This window comes from Lissotriton vulgaris, unplaced genomic scaffold, assembly GCF_964263255.1.
Source record: "Lissotriton vulgaris unplaced genomic scaffold, aLisVul1.2 SCAFFOLD_1459, whole genome shotgun sequence".
NCBI lineage: Eukaryota > Metazoa > Chordata > Amphibia > Caudata > Salamandridae > Lissotriton > Lissotriton vulgaris.
Window position 1 is genome coordinate 50,530 of NW_028255395.1, and position 21,049 is coordinate 71,578.

Below are 21,049 nucleotides of genomic sequence, written 5' to 3' on the forward strand. Positions count from 1 at the left end.
AAAGGCTGCGGAGAGGTCCAGTCGGATGAGGGCAGCTGTTTCTCCGTTGTCCAGTAGAGTTCAAATGTCGTCTGTTGCTGCGATGAGGGCTGTCTCGGTGCTGTGTTTGGCTCGGAAGCCGGACTGTGATGGGTCGAGGGAGCCGTTGGATTCGAGGAAGGAGGCGAGTTGACTGTTGACGGTTTTCTCAATGACTTTGGCAGGGAATGGGAGGAGCGAAATGGGGCGGTAGTTTTTTAGTTCGGTGGGGTCTGCTGTGGGTTTCTTCAGGAGGGCGCTGATCTCGGCATGTTTCCAGCTTTCCGGGAAGGTAGCGGAGTTGAGGGAGCAGTGGATAACATCACGGAGATGGGGTGCGATAATGGAGTCTGCTTTGTTAAAAATGTGGTGGGGACATGGGTCGGTTGGCGATCCGGAGTGGATGGAGTTCATCAAGCGGATGGTGTCTTCAGTGGTGATTGGGTTCCAGGCGTAAAGGTTGTTGGAGGGGGGTTTTGGATCGGAGGTGGGTGGGGTAGACTGGTCGCCAAAGCTGTTATGTATGTCAGCGATTTTGTTGTGGAAGAACGAGGCTAGAGAGTAGCAGAGGTCTTGAGAGGGAGTGATGTCGTTGGTGCCGGTGGTGGGGTTGGTAAATTCTTTGACGATGTTGAATAGTTCCTTGCTGTTGTGGGCGTTGTTGTCGAGTCGGTCCTTGAATGCTGATTTCTTGGTGGATCGGATCAGCTGGTGATGTTTGCGGGTGGCGCTCTTGAAGGTGGCCAAGTTGTCCGTGGTTGGGTTTTTTCGCCAGGTTTTCTTGAGGGTGCGACAGATCTTCTTGGTTTTCTTTAGGGTTGTCATTGAACCAGGGGGCTTTTTTGCTACCTTGCTTGATTTGATAGTTTTTCAAGGGTGCTAATTTGTTAGCGCTATGGGTGATCCATTGTGTGAGGTTGATGGCCGCTTGATTTGGGTCCAATGATTTTGGCAGGAGGGTTTTGGTAAAGCGATGTGAAGAGCTGGTCGGTGGTAATTTTGTTCCAGTTTCTGCGGAGGATTGGTTGTGGGTGGTAGTGGGTTGTGGTCTTTTTGTAATTGAAGTGAACGCAGCTGTGGTCCGTCCAATGGAGTTCTGTGGCGTGATTGAAGGAGACGTGCTTGCTGGAGGAGAAGATTGGGTCGAGCGGGTGCCCGGCGGAGTGGGTGGGTGTGTCTACAAGTTGTTTGAGTCCTAGATTGGCGAGGTTGTCCAGAAGGGAGGTGGTGTTGCTGTCGTTGTTCTTTTCCAGGAGGAAGTTGAGGTCTCCTAGTAGAATGTAGTCCTCGGAGGGGAGGGAGTGTGGGCTGATGAAGTCGGCGATGTCTTCGCTGAATTGTGTGCGGGTCCTGGGGGTCTGTAAATGAGGGTACCTCTGAGTGTGGTCTTAGGGTCGGTGTGGATCTGGAAGTGAAGGTGTTCGGCGGTTGCGAGGTTGTCATCGGAACTGGCCGTGATGCGGATGGTGTTCTTATGGACGATGGCGATGCCTCCTCCTGTTTGGTTGATGCGGTCCTTTCGGATGAACTTGTAGTCATCCGGGATGGCTATGGCGATGTCGGACACTGATGAAGCGTTCATCCAGGTTTCTGTAAGAAAGGCGACGTCCGGCGTTGTGGTGTCTAGTAGGTTCCATAGTTCAGTGGCGTGTTTGTGGACCGATCGGGTATTGAGCAGGATACACTTCAGGTGGTTAGTGTCGAAGCTCTGTTTGGAGTTTGTCGGTTTGGCGAGGGTCCTGATGCAGTCGAACTTGCAGGAGTGGCAGGTGAAGGGTCCATGGGTGTGTCCTGGGGCGGCTTGGTAGCAGTCTGGGAGACGGCCGGAGTTGAGTGCTAAGAGGGTAGCGGTGTCGTACGTAATGCGGGTGGAGATTTTGCGAGGACCAGGGGGTCTGGCACTGGGCGCGGTCCAGGCGCGGACGGGCGTAGACGGGCTTACCTTTGGAGCGCCTTCGGTGTGCATGGGGCGCGACCGCTGCGTGTGGACGCTGCGCGTCTGTTGCTCTGACATATGTAGATAGTGGAGGGGGCGGAGCGAGGAAGGAGCAGCTGGGAGGCGGGAGCGGGGTGGAGAGACGGGCTATGAGGCACAACAACAACAAAATGGCAGCAAAAACAAAACAAAGTGCAGAAACGCAAGAGGAGAAGTGAGTGTGAGCGAAAGGTGAGGGCACAGAGGAGGGATACTGTTAAACGTGAGAGAAGATAGCTGAGTGACGATCTGTGACATAAAAAGAGAATTTGGTACGATGTGGGTGAGGGACAACAGCGATGAGGGAAGAGAGGGAGTACTGAGGTGGGTGCTGAGGTAATAGGGGAGAGGGACGTTGGTTCAAGAAGGTGTGGAAGAACAAAGGGGAGATGTGAAAGATGAATGGTGGACTGGAGAGGTGTAAGATACAAATAGACAGAAATTTGAAGGAAGAGACTTGAGGTGAATGAGAGGTGCTGAGGGGAGAGAGAGGTGATGTGTCCAGAGAGGCCATTAGATAAATTCGAGAGAGGAGGGCAGTGAAAAGACAGTATGGCAAGAGGTGATTAAACATGAAGTGAGAGGTTGAATGGGGAGAGTTCAGAAGTTGTTAAAAGGGGAGAAAGAAAATGGCTTGCAAAGTAAGAGAGGGATCCAGGTTTGGAAGAGTAGAGAGGGATGGAAGGGAGGGGTGAGAGGAAAGAGGCATGGGTAAACTGCTTAACTTTGCATAAGGCTGCCAGAGTTTTAAGGGACCCTTGTGGCTCCCGACCAGTGCCAGGTGAGCTTCTAATGTGGCAGCACTTATTCCTGCAGAGTGGAAGGCCCTTCACAAAGGTTAACTAGACAACTTTCTGTTGTTTATTGCTGTATTTTCATTGTAAACTGGTACTGATGAGATGAAATCTTTTTTACTCAGTGTTACTGTGCGTAAAAATGTCAAAATAATGAAGTAATACTATAATTTGGTCCTCACCTGCCTCATAATTCTAGTAGCTCTGCCTATAGGTTTAGAATTGTTTGTCAGGAGGGGGTCCCTATGCCTGAAAATGTTGACTGGGGGTCTCGGCAACCAAAAGTTTGAAGACCTCTGGTGTGATGTCTCCCATAGTAAGTGCTGAAATTTAAGTGGAGGTTCGGTAACCTCGGCGAGCGCGCTACAGAGCCCCAGATCAGGGGGTGTCAAGCACGCAGTGTGGGGAGCCAGAAGGTTTATTGTCCTATTACACCCATTTCGGGCGGCATTGAAAAGATCTAGAGCAGTCTGTGCCTCATGTTCTCAAGCGGTTATCCTCTCTTAGAACACACAGCGATCAGCTCCAATCATTACTAAATCTGGGATTGATGTAGAATCGTGAACACCAACCCCTCTTTGTAAAAGGGGCCACCAAGCTCAGATGAAAGAATCCATTATGCCGGTTCCTATTGGACTACTTATCAGGTGGTGTCAATTTTAGCATAGGGGTACAGTGGTTATTTCAGATGATGAGGGATTACGGTCATTGTATGGAGGTCGACGTCTCTGTGGGCCCCTGTACCTTCCTGGGGGTCATGCCGTCACTTATGTTTCACACGCACCTGCAGTGCCGGAGCCTGCCACCTGGTTACACCACCAACTTTTAAACAAAGCCACAGTGTTGCATGTTCACCGTAGGCAACTCTCATCCATTGCCAAAGTCAATAGTCCTGGCTTACGATACGGGGTGAGGCTGTCCCCGTGTTACACCTCTGTTGGACGGTGTCCTGATGTGGGGCGAGGCAAACTTTTTTAACAGGGGGACGTATATTGCTTGTTTGGAACGGAATATGCATTGCGGGGATATCTTAAGGTGATGGAAGCAGGGTTGGTTGCTTGGCTGAATATGTTTGATTGGTTCTTGTTATTCAATGTATTGAGCAGATAGGTGCTGTCCATCCTTTTCCACAAATGGGTTGGGGTGTCTTGATTAGCTGATTGCTCGTTCTCTCCCAGAACCTCCCCCCCTCTTGAGACCCACGGAGCTGAGAGTCAGCGGACCGCATTTTGTGGATTTAGATTAAATGTAACTATGGTTGCAACATGTTCAGTTACATGAACTCACTAAATATGATTGGCTGAGTCAGCTGCCCATGGCTGGAGCAGATTTAAGCTGTTGGGATGGAAAAAAGGATCACAAATCACATTCCCTGTGTCAGGGTGGCAAGTTTTAGACGGCCCTTCACACCAGCGGCATCGGGAGGTTCGCACGTGGTCCTTGGTGACACCCACCAAAGGGTTGTTAATTACTACAGGGTCGCACAGTGTAGATTTTAGCACAGTTTACGGTGCACAAGTGTGCTGGAACCGGTCCAGCTGCATTAGAGGGCCCCTCCTGCATAGTGCATGATGTTCATGGCCTGGGGGAGACGCAGGCGAAGGCATGTAACAAGAGAGTGAGCTCCCAACGACATCCCGAGATCTCGCACAGCACAACAGCAGTTTTTACGGGCAATACTCGCTGGTATTGTACGGGCTGGGGCCTGTGTTTGATCTCAGTCACAGGTTCAGATTTCGGCAGGGCACACTCAGCCATTATCCTCCTGTGGTCGATAAATGAGTACCAGTAAGTTGGGTTCCAATACACACCTGTAAGCTGGTTTTAGCTGAAGGATTACAGCAAATGCTTTGTGTGTATGGGTCCATATTGGCCAGGCAAGATGCCAGTTAATGGTTTTAATTCAAGGCAAAGGAAGCCCCACGGTGGGTGCCCGAATCATTAGGACATGGGGTGTGGCTTTATTAAGTATGTCAGCATGCAGGTGTCACATTTTATAATGGAGCAGGACACCTATTGTTTACTTTAGGAAACTGGGATCTTATGCCCAAGTTCTGTCTTTCTTTGTCGTCGGTCACCCGCCCAATGGTGGGAAAGTGCAATTTTACACTCCCCCGGGATGCTTAACAGGTTGCCCTTCAGGGCGAGGGTTTCCATATTCCGTTTAGATGACGGTAGATTGTTGGAGGGGCCCCAGGCCCAGGGGTACTACACCACACCCCTATCACAAACTGAAGGAAGGCAGCCATTCCTTTAGGATTCCTCACTTAATTTGTTACTCTTTCAAAATATTGGACCACGTTACACCCGATATGCCAGACAACTAAGCCATAACGGGGGCTTAGTGATCTTAGGCAACTAACCAGAATCATGGAAGCCAGTAGTACTAGCTTACAGGTATAGGTATTTTGTGGATTCATCTGGACAATATTCTCACCATGAAGTCACTAGCTGTGGCTTTTCCCTTAAGCAACTTACGCCCATTACAAGGTCAACAGCCCTGGCTTGCTTTGGTAGTAATGTTTAGGGTTGATTACACTATGGGGACTCTTTGCACCGCGTTTGTGCCCTTGAAAGGTTGCTGCACCATCTGGACGATCCTGCTGAGCTGCCCGCTGTGTTTCCAGCCAACTGCTCGCTGGAGGAGGTCTGCGAGGGAATTTACTGCTGTCACTGGGGAGCCTAGGGGCAGGGCTGTGAGCGTGAGTGCGGGGACTCCATCTCCCAGGAGTCCCTGCTTGGCCAACTTGAAACACCTGACCCGCTCTCCCTGCTAGCCCCACCCCCTGCGCACAGGTCATTGAAAAACTCTCCCTAACTGCTGACCGGCGGGACTCTTTGCACCGCGTTTGTGCCCTTGAAAGGTTGCTACGCCATTTGGACGATCCTGCTGGGCTGCCCGCTGTGTTTCCAGCCAACTGCTCGCGGAACCCGCTTCGCGGGTCCAGCTTCGTGGAGGAGGTCTGCGAGGGAATTTACTGCTGTCACTGGGGAGCCTAGGGGCAGGGCAGGGCTGCGAGCGTGAGTGCGGGAACTCCATCTCCCAGGAGTCCCTGCTTGTCCAACTTGAAACACCTGGCCCGCTCTCCCTGCTAGACCCGCCCCCTGCGCACAGGTCATTGAAAAACTCTCTCTAACTGCTGACCGGCGGGACTCTTTGCACCGCGTTTGTGCCCTTGAAAGGTTGCTGCACCATTTGGACGATCCTGCTGGGCTGCCCGCTGTGTTTCCAGCCAACTGCTCGCTGAACCCGCTTCGCGGGTCCCGCTTCGTGGAGGAGGTCTGCGAGGGAATTTGCTGCTGTCACTGGGGAGCCTAGGGGCAGGGCTGCGAGCGTGAGTGCGGGGACTCCGTCTCCCAGGAGTACCTGCTTGGCCAACTTGAAACACCTGGCCCGCTCTCCCTGCTAGCCCCGCCCCCTGTGCGGTCCATACCCAATAAGAACTGGATTTACCCCCGCTGCACGGGAGTGCGCTGGAGCGTCCCGGGAGAAGCCCGGGACAAGGGCGGGCCATCTGTGGCCGTCAGGGGCTGCAGGAGGCTGGGTTGGGCCCACTCTCTGACATCCAGCGTCATCTATCGGACTAGACTGCTTAAGGTGTAGTGAACTGTTATTTTGTGTAGCTTTGTAGACGGACTGTAGTTCAAGTTTCCTTCTGTCTTTTGAGTGGTCCAGTTGCGGTTTACAGCGTTCTTGCTTATTCCTCGTGCTGTAAAGACCGCTAAGCATGTCTTCACCTCCAACTACCCCCCCATTGAATCCCCTCCCGTCCACGGTAGGGGTTGCAATCTTGGGTCCCTTAGACAAGTACTTCTCTAGGGCCACTCGTGATATTGATAGAGAGATTGCCCTAGCTGAGAGACGCGCTGAGCGCAGGCAATCTATCGAACTCCTTAAACTTCCCCTAGAGAAGCGGGCACCCCTGGGCTCTCTGGCATCGGACCCTTCATCTCCACCCGTAACCGTGCCAGACTCGGTTGTTGGTCCACCCTTGGAAAAGCCCCATGATTCATCACTGTCGCCCAGTCTGGTCAGGGTGGAAGGTACGTTAGGTTTAGACTCCCAGACCGGAAACGAGCCATCGGTCGTAGTCTCTACCAACATACCTTCCCCCATGCCTACTCAAAATATTACATCTGCTGACGAGGAAATTCCTGCCTTATCAGGCGTGTTACCCCACGCAGCACCCAAAAAACCCCATATTAAAAGGAAAAGAATCACTAGTCCCCGAAAAGGTTGTCACCCTAAACACCCCAAGAAAATTAGGAAACTTGGATTAGGAGCGGGAGCTTCCCATAAGTCTAAAGGGGCTGGTTTAGGTGGGTTTCAAGCTGTCAAGGGTGTGGTGTTCTCTGGTGATTCACCATGTAATCCAAGCGACACTCTGGCAAAGGCTCCTGCCGAGATTATATCCCCAGATTCACCCTTACTCACGCAGATAGAGAAATTGATGAAATCTCTACTGACCCCTATTGTAGAACAAGTCAAAAGGTTAGTGGATCGTTTGGACAGTTTTAAACAAGCAACCTTAGACAACTTTTTCTCAACTAAATCCTTAATTAAAACACATTTTAGGACTGGGGTCAGTGATAAAGGGGGGGTCCAAGAGGCTACGATCACCTCTACCATTCCACAAGATTCTTCTAACATAAGTGGGATGGTAAGTGGGGTTTTCACAACAATGGAGAGAGAGAGGGAAAATAATAATGCTAGGCACTATGTGAGGTGGGAACTCCTGGTCCCCCAATTAATCTGAAAAAACAATAAAGGAGTAACCCCTCGTGGGTAGAGAGAAAGGTAACTCTCTTACAATGAGCACTAGTGCTCTGGTTAGCACATTTTGCCCCAACCTGTTACTGGATAAAGCATATCTTTATCCAGTAACAGGTTGGGGCAAAATGTGCTAACCAGAGCACTAGTGCTCATTGTAAGAGAGTTACCTTTCTCTCTACCCACGAGGGGTTACTCCTTTATGGTAAGTGGGGTACCCGCTCCAGAGTCCCTTCCTCCTGTTGTTGTTACTGCCAAAGGGGGGCCTCGCCCTTCAGGTCAAATCCATAAGATCAATCCCCACCTTCCAGACCATTCAAGGGCAAACACATCCCAACCCAAGAAGCGCTTAGCTATCGAGGCCACGGGCACTATTGATAGATCCGAACCTAGGAACCCTGGAACCATTAATTGCCACGACTTAGCCCAAACTACACTGACTTGCCCCGTTCCTCTCCCCTCTAGCCAACCCGACACAATTCCTCCCAAAGTGCCCCGTAGAATACCTCCTATGAATCTACCCCCAGACTGCCATCCCTTTGTCGCCATCCTTACCAACGTACCACCATTGTTGGTTGGGCAGCAAGAATCCTTCCATATGCTAAAAAACAAAACCATGCACTGGTTAAGGATTAATAGACCACTGCCCAGGGAAGTCGATGGGCTGATTCTTGGTGTCAGAAGGGTAGGTTGGGTAGGTAGTAGTCATAAGCGCTTTGAGGGGGACTGTGTGGTAGTCAACTTCAAGGATCCCAGGGTAGGTCAGTTAATTTCTAGTCAGAATTTAGGCACTAGCAGTGCTGGTATTGGAGTAGTCGATTTGACCTTTTTCTACCCGAGATCAGTTGGCATCCATTTTGGTATCGCCCCAGAAGTAAGATGTTATCACAATCTTGCCATTCCCGGATTTGACCCCTTCTCTGTGCCTTATCAGCAAACGCCATGGCCGGGGATCTATGGAAGAACCGCAGGCTATTGAAACAATATCCTCTCCGGGACAGTTCTCTCACCCCCGGGTATGAGCCCACGGTTGGATCCCTGCTCTTTGGAGACTACCATCAACAATTGGATATCCATCTCCACTGAGAGTGGTCCCCAGCCACAGGGTGATTGTCTTGGTAGTGGGTCTAAGGGGGGAAGCAGAGCCTTTTGCTCACTCCCCGAGGGGGGGCAGGAAACCAATCTTGTCCCCTACGTCGAGCCAATTACGGCCGATCCTGTCATAAAGATTCTTAGCTGGAATGTTGCTGGGATTTCAAGGAAGTTGGCTGTTCCGGACTGGAATACCTTAGTGGAGGGTTTCTCCATCTGTATCTTCCAAGAAACCTGGAGTACGGAGCCATGCCACAAGGTAGGATACTCATCCTTCTTCTGTCAGCAGTCCCTTCCCCTTCTGGGAAAGGCCGCCCCTCTGGAGATCTTCTTATATGGGTCGCTATCTCGCTTGGTTGTCAGGTTACCCAGCGCGTGACTGACTCACTTGACCTTTTGAGTATATCGCTCACAGGACCCAAGAGAGGGCCAGCCCTAGACATTTTTAATATCTATGTTAGGGGCATAAAGGGAGGTCTACTGTCACCCATTGTTTCTGAGTTAGAATCCCGGTTAAGAAGGGGCCCAATAGTTCCCACGTTCTAGTCGCAGGTGACTTTAACTGTACGTTTGAGCCTCTTGGGTTGGAGGATTCTTTGGGGACTGTTGAGGATGATAACAGGAGAGGTATACCAGCTTTGACCTTACCTCCTATCAGAAGGTGGTCCCAAGTGGCAGTCCAAATCTACTCCCTAACCTTGGAATTCGATCTTAGGGCAGCGAATGGTTGGACGTCTCTGGATCCTTCTGGAGCGCATACCTATAATAGGGTGGATCATACGTCTAGAATAGACTACATCCTTCTTGATGTTAACTCCTGGGTCCAATTGCTGGACATGGAGGTACTCCCTTCAGTAGAGAGCGACCAAAATCTGCTCTCCCTTGCTCTTCGCCCTTTCTGGACGGAGTATTCGGGAGTACATGCGTCCTCCTTAGCGCTAGCTCACCAGGAGCTTTATCCCTCCGATTGTGGTAGGCGTTTAAAATGGAGTAATATTATCAAGGACAAAGAGAAAGTCCTATCCATTTCAACACTTTTGACCTCTGCCCAGTCCAGGGTAGTTGAATCCTCGTTACATCCAGAGGAAGTATCATCACTCTTTTGTGCTACCACTAAGGCTCTGAGTGAACTCTTTTATCTTCCCAACCTGGCTTCTCGTGTTGGAAAGCCCAAACCTAGGCAGAATCCTTATGCTTGGTATACAAAAAAATGTAGGGAGATGAAAAGTTCCTTGATTTGCGCTGTGAAGAGCAAGTCCTGGGCCGACATACGTTTGGCAAGGAAAAACTACTCACTGACTGTGATTGCAGCAAAGAGGGAATGGGAGGACTGCTTCTGGGAGGATCTGAGGAAAGCATGTTTGGACAGGGATACTAGAGGTTTCTGGACCCTTATAAGATCTAGGGACAGGCCAGACAGTACATTGATGACGTGCAATATCCCCCCCAGAGCTGGTTCAACCACTTCTCATCCCTCTATGTTGCAAGCGACCCACCTACCAATAACGCTCCCCTAACAGGAATTTCCATAACGGGATTAGAGATTGTTCCTTTTACTGCTAGAGAGGTGATGGACCTAATTAAAACCCTGGTACCGTTGAAAGCAGGAGGGCCCGATGGGTTACCTGGTGATATAATACGGGCAAGCCCCAAGGAGTGGGGGAATCTCGTATCCTCACTGTTAAATGCCATCAATGAGGGCCCGCCCATTCCTGAATCCTGGAAGGGGGCAGAGGTTGTCCTGATATTCAAGAAGGGGTGTCGGGACAACCCTGCCAACTACAGGCCAATAAGTCTAATTGACTCCACCCAAAAACTGGAAGGGAAGGTGATCCTGCGAAGGATGCTCGAATGGATGGACGACAACAACATTCTGTCGGACCTCCAAGCTGGGTTCCGTTCTGGTACCGGGACCATCGAGCAGGCCTTCAGATTAACTCTTCTCCCCTGGAAGGTGGTGGTGCTGGGAGGGGGCAGTCTATACTTGGCCTTTATAGACTTAAAAACTGCCTTCGACCTGGTTCCCAGGGAGAAACTATGGAAGGTCCTGTTAGACTTAGGGTTGCCCTCTTACATTCTCTCCCTACTGTTAAAACTTCACGATGGCAACTCCGACAAGGATGTGTCCTAGCGCCCACTCTGTTTTCGCTTCATGTAAACGGAGTGGTCGAACATCTGCTTGGCACTCGGATGCTCCCTCCTTGGCGGGCAAACGGATCCCTACACTGCTTTTTGCAGATGACACTCTCCTCATTTCAAAGTCCCCCATGGGTCTGCAGAGCCTTTTAAATAGTTTCCAGGAGTTTTGTCTATCGAGAGGCCTAGTAATCAACACAGACAAAACCAAGTTTCTGGTCATGAACCCCCCCAGGAAACTTGGCAGACTTCCGACCTTGAACTCAGAGCCATTAGAGAGAGTTTCCGAATTTGACTATTTGGGTATCAGCCTCAACGACTCCCTGTTATGTTGTGTAATTATGTCATGTTGCTTTAACCATGCTCGTTCTACATTCTGCTCAGAGTGTTTCTATGTGCTGTATTCCAAGGTAGTCAGTTACTCCTGACTGCTAACCTGTCTGGCTGTGTACCTGCTCTGCTGTATGCATTAAATCTACTTTCCACCTATTTCAAGTGTGGCTCATCAATTCAACAATTGGCGACGATCGGGATGATTTTCTTAACCTGTGAACCGCTTTCAAGGTAATTCCGACCTCCTTAAAGGTCGAAACCACAAGTGGAGCAGAGACGACGTTACTTCACTTCAACAACGCTTTGAGGACAATAATCATTCTTGCGCACTACAAGCCTGGTGAGCGACGCCTTATTTTTATCCTAAAACTATAATTCCAATCCTTATTTTGGATATCCTGGATGCGCTGCTATATCGCGCTCGAGCGCTTACCGTTACTCTTCATTACGCGCTTCTAACGCGCGTGTCTTCAAGCTGGGAGGTCCTCGCGTTGCATCGCTGTAACGTCATACGTTCACTCAGAACGTGACGCATCACACGGTGCGTGGCGGCCATTTTGGATTGGGCAGGCCTACTCGTCAAACGAAAAAAAAAACGGAAGACGTTTTTTTTTGATTCTTTTACCTATATCGACACCCACTAGTCGGATTTCCATTGCGGTCACAGGTAATCGCTGCTTTAAGCCTCCAACTGAACGTTTTGCCTAATTTGGAGACATTTTCAACAATTTCTGCAATTTCTTCACTTTATGGTGGTGAAGAGCGGACAGTGTGTAGAAAGATCCTGTTTTCACTGAACAATTCCACCAAACTTACGGATAACTTTCCTTTGCAATCTTCTCTCATATCATTTAACTCATTTTTTTTTTATTCTTTGCCTTACTTCACACCAACATGAGTCAACAAACATTTTCTCTGAGTAATCCTCAAGAATTCTGGTGTAAAGGTTCTGAACCAACGCTAAAATGGCTAGAATGGAAGGACTACTTTCTCAATTATATTGACACTGTAGATTCTGATGGGAAAATGTCTGCTGATCAAAAGAAACGTATTCTTTTACACTCATTGGGTCCAAAAGGTCTTAAATGCTATAACCAAATGAACAAGCCTATTGTGGGGGGAGGTGATAGTAATGTATTCACTGTGGCTCTATCCAATTTAGACAAATATTTCTCCCCGAAGGTTTGTATGGGTATCACGCGTTACAAATTTTACCAAAGGAAACAATCTAAAAATGAGTCTGTGGATGACTATGTTGGTGAGTTGAGAAAAATGGGTGATGATTGCGCCTTTGGCGGTTTACTTGAGGACTTAATTCGTGACCAGGTGGTAATGCACGCTAATAATCCTGCAATTCAGGAACGTCTTTGGATGAATGGGGATGCTTGTTTAGAAGATATCCTAGCCTTAGTTCGTAAAGCTGAGTCATCCAGTAGATGTGCAAGTGCCTTAAAATCTGAAAATGTCAGCAAAGATGTTGTGGCTAAAGTGGATGCTAGTTCAAAAAGAACCGGTAATTTTAAACAAAAAGGTGAAACATGGGCAAAGCCTAAGCACAGTGTTGAATCTCCCAAATGTTATAGATGTGGGAGTTTCGAACATTTGGCATTTGCAAAGTCTTGTCCTGCAAAAAAGAGTAAATGCGGTGCGTGTGGACTGTATGGTCACTACACCAAAGCATGTAGAAGGAAGACAAAGACTGTCAAATGTATTCAAGAAGACTTAGTTTCGGATGAAAACACGTCTAGTGATGAGGACCAAGCATCTGACTGCGCTGTAGTTTTAAAGAAAAAGTTACTCCTCAATATCAGGGATGGTTGTTTACTTGTCGATAACAAACCTGAATGTTGGATACATATTGGGGGTGTGCGCATTAAGGTCTATGCTGACTCTGGTTCGCCTTATACTATTATAAACGAAAATGTATGGCGCAACACTTTTATTGACAAAGTTGGTTCAAAACTGTCTCCTTCGGATATTGACCCTGAAGGCTATGATGGTGGCAAAATTGACATAGTTGGTTTTCGCTGGCTGAAATTTGAGTTCAAGAACCGTAAATCTTATGGCAAGTTATATGTATCAAAAAAGGGTCCATCTGTTTTAGGGTGGAAGGACCAAGGGGATTTACACATTATTCTTGACCCCAACTCTGTGGAGAAAGTTTTGGTTATGGATGAGGGCACCAAAACCGGTGAGGAACTATTAAAAAGATTCCCTGCAGTTTTTTCTAAAACAATTGGCAAGTTGAAAGACTTCGAACACAAGATAATTTTGAAGGACTCTGCCACTCCTAAGATCCATAAGGTTAGAAGTGTGCCAATAGCTCTGAGAAAAGACGTGGCTACAGAACTTGACAGATTGGTTTCATCCAACATAATTGAACCGATCGAAGCATCTGCTTGGGTTTCCCCTTTGGTGGTCGTGAAACGATCCAACGGTAAATTAAGGCTATGTGTGGATCTTCGCCACTTAAATGATAACATAGTGGTTGACCAATTTCCCCTGCCAAAGATCAATGAGATGTTAGCCTTGCTGGACGGGGCTAAATGGTTCACTACAGTCGACTTATCGTCTGCGTACCATCAGATCCCTTTGTGTAGAGACAGCAGGAAATACACTGCTTTCATAACCCCACAGGGTTGTTACCAATTTAAAAGGATGCCTTTTGGGTTGGCTTCGGCCGCAGCTGTTTTTCAGCGTTTAATGCACAGACTGTTTTCCACTGTAAAAAACACCAAGTTTTTTCAGGATGACATCCTCATCTTTGGTAAGGAAAGGGCTGATCACGACAATACCTTAAGTGAGGTTCTGAGCATTCTCAATGACAAAGGGTTAACTGTTGAATACACCAAATGCACCTTTGCCAGTGATCATGTAACCTACTTGGGGCATGTCATTGACTGTAATGGTATTAAACCTAAACCCAATTTAGTTGATGCTATCAGGTGTGCTCCTTCCCCCAAGGGAAAAGATGATGTCAGATCCTTTATTGGCTTAGCTGAATTCTGCTCGAAATACATTCCCAACTTTGCTACCAGAACATATAACATTAGACAGTTGCTAAAGAACAAGACAAAGTTTACTTGGTCAGTAGAATGTGAACAAGATTTTGATGACATCAAAAGCTGCATTGCCAACATTGCTTCCTTAAAGAGTTTCAACCCTGATGCTCTTTCTATTATCACCACCGATGCCAGCATTAAAGGTTTGGGTTCTGTTTTGTCCCAAGTTGGTGTGAGTGGTAAGGAGCAAATTGTTGCTTACGCTTCAAGGTCACTTTCTCCCACAGAAGAAAAATACTCAACCATTGAAAAAGAAACTTTAGCATGTGTATGGGCTGTTAATCACTTTAGAGCTTTTGTATGGGGTACCAAGTTTACTTTGCGCTGTGATCACAAGCCACTACTCAGAGTTCTGACCACTGAAGGTACTGTTAACACTTCTGCAAGAGTTGCCAGACTTGCTATCAAACTGCAAGATTTTTGTTACAATGTGGAATTTGTTCCTGGTAAAGAGAATTGTATAGCCGACTTTCTTTCAAGAATGCCTAAGCAACTGGATGAATGTGAGGATGAACTGTGGAACTCCTTTCAGGTAGCCTATGTACAAGACATGGATGGTGCAGGCATTTCGAAGCATAGGTGGGTTGATGAATATGCGAAAGATGAAGAACTGTCTTTAGTTAAATCCCATCTAGCTGGGTCTTGGCCTAGGAAAGTGGACTGTAAGCATCCTTTGAAGCCGTTTTGGGATGTTAGATTGGATTTAAGTGTTCAAGATGGCAGCATCTGGTTTGGCGAAAGAGTCATACCTCCCAAGATTTTGCGGCCCTCCATCATGGCTTTATGCCATGAGGGGCATTTTGGTATAGTCCGTTCTAAACGTACAGTTAAAGCCTCCTTTTGGTGGCCAGGTATGGATGCTGAAATCGATCTATTTGTTAGGAACTGTAAGTTATGTCAAACTGCTGACAAATCTCTGGTTGTCTGTAAGCCTCCTATGGGCAGCATGACTGCACCTAGCTCCCCTTGGGAACATTTAGCCATTGATATCATGGGTCCAGTTGGCTGTGAGCAAAAATACATTTTGGTCTTGATTGACTTATTTTCCAGGTGGCCTTGTGTAAAGGTTGTGAGCAAAGCTGACACCACTTCTGTTTTAAAGTTTTTAGATACTTCTTTCACGTTGGAGGGTATCCCCTCAGTCTTACTCAGTGATAATGGTGTCCAATTTACCTCTAATAAAGCCAAAGAGTACTTTGACACACTTGGTATCAAGCACAAGACTACTGCTCTCTACAATCCAAACAGTAATGGCATGGTTGAGCGGTTTAACCGCGTCATCAAGAGTACTATTCAGATGTCTGGTGGGAGTAAGGACTGGGAAACTCAAGTTTTAAAAATGGTCTGGTCCTACAGAACTTCTATTTGCGAGGCTACTGGTTTTCCTCCTTTTGTACTTATGCGTGGCAGGAATCCGCGTACCAAGTTTACTCCTGGTTGGTTGTTTAAGTCCTGTGTAGTAGATTGGTCTGAAGATGTCGTTAAGGAAAGAAGCCAAGCTTCTCATCTTAAAAGTAAAATGTTGTACGACTCAAAGCACAGGGTGAAAGATGTTAGCTTGGTTGTTGGTCAATGGGTAAGGGTCAAGAAACCTGGCAAGCCTTCCAAGGAGGAGAGTAGTTTTTCTGAACCTTTGCGAATTGTTGAAGTCTTGAACAATGCTGTTCGCCTTTCTGATGGGCGTGTTTGGAACCTCAAAAGGATTGCCAAATGTCCTCCTCCTCAGGTTGTCCCTCCTTGTCTAGCTTCCCCTCAAGTGTCTTCTGATTTGTTTGACCTAGAGGACTTGTTTTGTCCTAAAGCTTCCAGTGCTTTTCAGGCGTCCGACACTTCCAGTTGTCCTGTCTCTGACATTTCTGGCCAGGTTTCACCTGATTTGGGTGCTTCCACCTCTTCTAATTCTACTGGTGAAGTTCAGGTTCAGGCTTTCAGAAACCCTAGGCGTGAGAAAAAGCCTCCCGTGTGGTTAGCTGATTACATTTCTGAGAATTTTCCATTGTAATGTTTTTTTTTCTCTCTCTGTTTGATGGGGGGTGGTGTTGGGCATTAGTTATACTCCATTTTCTTTATTGTTCAAAGGGGGATGTGTTATGTTGTGTAATTATGTCATGTTGCTTTAACCATGCTCGTTCTACATTCTGCTCAGAGTGTTTCTATGTGCTGTATTCCAAGGTAGTCAGTTACTCCTGACTGCTAACCTGTCTGGCTGTGTACCTGCTCTGCTGTATGCATTAAATCTACTTTCCACCTATTTCAAGTGTGGCTCATCAATTCAACACTCCCTTTCCTGGAATCCTATCCACACATCTATAAAATGCTACTGGGCCACAAAAGGGTAGGAGGAGCACTACTCAAGAAACAACGCTCCTCATCCTGTAAACCCATTGCCCCAGTAGTGGACATATACAAAGCGAGAGGGGTCAGTGCCGCTTTATATGGGGCAGAGTTGTGGGGTACCTGCAACCTGGACCCAATAGTCAAATCAGAGAACAAGTTCTTGAAAGACCTGATGGCTTTGCCACGAAGCACTCCAACTGTGCCAGTGCTATTGGATTTAGGTTGTAGACCTATCGGGGATCAAGCGCAACTTCGCCCACTGCTTCTTTGGGCATGGTTGTGGCGGGTGCCCTAATCGGTCTCCTACGCGGAGGCTCTGTCTGAGGTTATGGATATGGCAGGGTGGTCTAGGATCAAATGGTTGAGGGACGTCAAAAGACTACTAATGGAGATAGGGTTACCTGATGCTTGGTCTACAAAATCTGCCCCACCTAAGGCTACTATTAAAAAGTTGTTTCGGAACTGGGTCTCTGCGAAATTACATCAAGACTCACGCCATTGCAACACAACAGTAGCTTTTGTGAGAATCAAGGATGTGGTGGCATATGAACCCTATCTAGACATTATCACCATCCCGTTTGACCGCACCCTGTATTTCAAGTTTCGTGTGGGGACTTTACCAGTAGGGGAGGTAGTCGCCCGCTGGAAGCGGCCTCACCAACTTTCACCTTTTTGTGCATCCTGTCCCACTCGTGTAGAGTCAGTAGTCCACATCTTCTTTGAATGCCCGGACTACCGTGTCCCGCGGATCCGTTGGCTTAAACCACTTTGTAGACTGCTGGGCATTCGTCAGTGTATAGTGGCAATGCGTATTTTAATGACTGACACATCCCCTGTGATTGTATGTGCTGTGTCAAAATTCTTGAAATGGGCTTTGTTGATTCGCAATAGAAGGCTTTCCGTGTCAATTTAATCTTTGTTTTAACACTTCTAATCAATTCTTGTACCTGCTTTTATCAATTGTGTGTAAATAGATTGTATACAACATTTTTTTATAAATTGTATTTTTGTACTGCTTTTATGGTATTTGTATACCGAAATAAGGCCTATCAATCAATCAATCAATCAATCACTATTGGGATCAGAGGCGCAACTAGAGGCAAATTTCGGGGGGGGCATAGAAAAAATGTTGGTGGGGGGCTGAACCTTTAATCAGTAGGCAGAGTGGAGCTGCAGGGCTTCCAACAAGGGGTGAAACAACAGCAAGGCCTAATTAACATTCAAATGGTCAATTTCAATTTCAATTTCAAAAAGCTTTTATTCGATTTGTGCATACAAATCATACAAGCAAAAGTACATAGTTAAAATATTAAAATCACCATATAAACTCTCATAGAAAAGGTGATAGGACAATGTGAAAAAGGTTAGAGTGCAGCAATTAGTAAGTGATCATGTCTCTATAAGTCAACATATTATTGTAAAATACAAAACATTCTTAAATGAGCAAACTGAGGATCAGTAGGGGTTACTCAATAGGCCTTTCCTGGCAGCTGTACATCAAAATTTTTAAGTAATCATAATATACTGTGGACAAATATGAATAATACCTTAATAACAGAAATTAATATAAAATTTTGAAGGCGTATATATACAGACAGGAGTGTTAACGGTAATAGCATCATAAAACATTTCCTGGCAGCTGTATAGCATAAGTACAGACAGGTAAGTATAAAAATATTATTATAGTACAATACTTTTCCTGGCAGCTGTACATTTCAAAATAAAAGTAGCCAGAAAAAAGCAAATCTCCTCGTTCTCTAATGAGGATAAAAATATCAATGCTGTTTGTGTAGTACGAATATTGTATTTAATAAAAATTGGCTTAAGGTATCTTAACCTAAAAAAATGAAAAAATGTACAAAAAAAGTAAGAAATGGCAACTACTCTGCCGAGAAATACTGTCACACGGACAGGGTATGTCTGAACTGGTTCTTGTGTTTGGAAAAGCAACCAGGTGGTGAACAATGCCCAATCTGACACGTGTTAAAACATACTGATGAGAGGGACGAGTCACATACACAAGATAGGATTGGAGTCCCGAAGTCAGATTTAAATCTTTATAAAATTTCACGGTGACAAGATTGCCGGAGATTTTGTCGCGCTCTGCCTTTCGGAAGTTTAGGAACGTTGTCTTAATTTCTTTTTTTGAAATAGAAACAACCTCTTCAGGCTCACGGAACACATCAATATTAAAAAGAAGGAGATACCAGCGGTGAATGTATCTTAACCACAATATACGTGAAGAGTGGTCCAAGCCTATACAATCAAGAATAATATCCTGAGTGAATCGAGTCTCTGGCTTAGCCCAAATAGAACGCCACAATAAGAGTGGCCGGACTGCTGCTAAGTCAGAAATGAACTCGATCCCAACTTCTTCATGGATCAGCTGGATGGAGGCAGAAGGGGGAACACATAACAACCTCCTTAAAAACTTGTTTTCCTCCTTCTGCAGGGATATACCCTCGCTATGTCCCCACACCCCTGCCCCATACAGAGCAGAGGAGACACAGCATACATTGTATATGTTCATCATGTCTAAAATGCTTCGTGAGCCAAGTTTAGAGGCAAAACGGAAAATACTGCTAGTAGACCGCAGCATTTTTATTCTGATAGAATCAAATTCCGCGGTCCAGGACCCACTATTGTTGTATGTAATTCCTAGATAACAAAAGGACTTAACGGAAGTCAACTTTTCCTTATCCAGAAAAAAAGTATGCTTTACCTGCTTAGCTGCCTGGCCGCATGACATTACATATGTCTTGGTTTTATTCACACGAAGCCGCCTAACTTGAATAAACTGCATAAAATTATCGATTAGGCGCTGAAGGCCCATCTGTGTTCGGGATAAAAGAACAGCGTCATCCGCGTAAAGTAACAGCGGGACAGGTTTACCACCAATCTGGGGGGCATCTGCTGGGATGTCAACCAAGGAACGGTCAACATCATTAATAAAAAGGGAAAATAAAAGCGGGGCCAAAACACATCCCTGGCGTATGCCCCGAGACACTTTAAAAAACGGGGTACATTCACCAAGGGTGCCATAGCGGACTTTACAGGAGAGTTTTTCGTAGAGTCTAGCCAAAAAATGAACTATTTCCCTTGGGGCCCCTGCATCAAGCAGAACCTCCCAAAGAATGTTATGGTTAACCAAATCAAAAGCGCTGCTCAAATCAGCAAAACATAAAAAGAGGTTGCCATTTTTAGCCACAGTATATTTATTGATTAAAAGGTCCAGATTTACACATTGGTCCAGTGTGCCCAGGCCTTTCCGAAAGCCATATTGGACTCTGGTTAAGATGTTAAAATCAGTTGCCCAGTCTTCCAGCCTCTTGAGCAAAATCCTACTCATCACCTTTACAGAGGCGTCCAATAATGAAATTGGACGATAGTTAGAGGCCTCTGATTTATCACCTTTCTTATGTAAAGGAATAATGACCGATTGGCCCCAAGTGGATGGAAAATTGGTTTCTGCCGCACAATTAAATATCCTCGTCAAGATGGGAGCCCATAAAGCCGTTTCATCTTTGTATAGATCCAGCGGGACCCCATCGGGGCCAGGGGCCTTGCCTCCTTTACTTAAAGAAATTGCTTCATGGCTTTCCTCTAATGTTATTCCCAACGAGAGGGGCAGCCATGGAGTAGGCTCTAATGATGGTGACTCAGAAGATAACCCTTCTGGATTGAATATCTTGGAAAAATGACTAACCCAATCGTTACATGCCACATAAGAGGTTAATTCTGGAACATTTTCTTTATTGAGAAACGGGCTATTAATTGTTTCCCAATACAGTTTGCTATTTTTAGTCTCAGCAGCCTCCTTCAACTTATCCCACGCCTCGGTCTGTAATTCCCTTTTCCTTTTGTTAATTGCTATTTTATATCTAGCCCTAAAGTACTGTATATCCGTCTTGACACGTGGTTTGGTGCCTAAAGCATTCTTTAGATCACGGAGGGCGACTATACAGGTCTTATCAAACCACCCCTGCTTCGGACCACTATTGACTGACGGGGCCTTAGTAAAAATACCATCAATAATACTATTCATGGAAACAAAGTGAGCTATTAAGCAGCCAGAATCACAATCATCATCCAAACAGGAGCTAATTTGATTCTTGCATTGAGTAAGAACCTCCTTCTGCTTAACTTTAGAATTTAGACCAGTCCATTTGATCCTTAGACCCTTTGGTCTAATGGGTACTAGGTCGGTTGAACATTTTCCACCTGAAACTAATGAGGTACCATGCCCCAAGAGGGTAACACGAAGGCTGTTATGGTCACTGAGACTTTCTTCGTTTACATACAGATCAGTAAAGTCTCCACTGCTAGACAACAAAATGTGATCTATAAATGATCCTGCATCTCTGACTGTAAATGTAGGGCATGTTATTGCCTGGTTGTTAGTGTTGCAGTTTAACAGGGTCATGTCTAGTGTGACTAGCATATTATTTAATGTTGAACCATAACTGCAATGTTGGAAGTGAAGAGAATCCTCCCTCGCCCCCAGGCCCCCCCAATGGCTACTCGTTGCTGC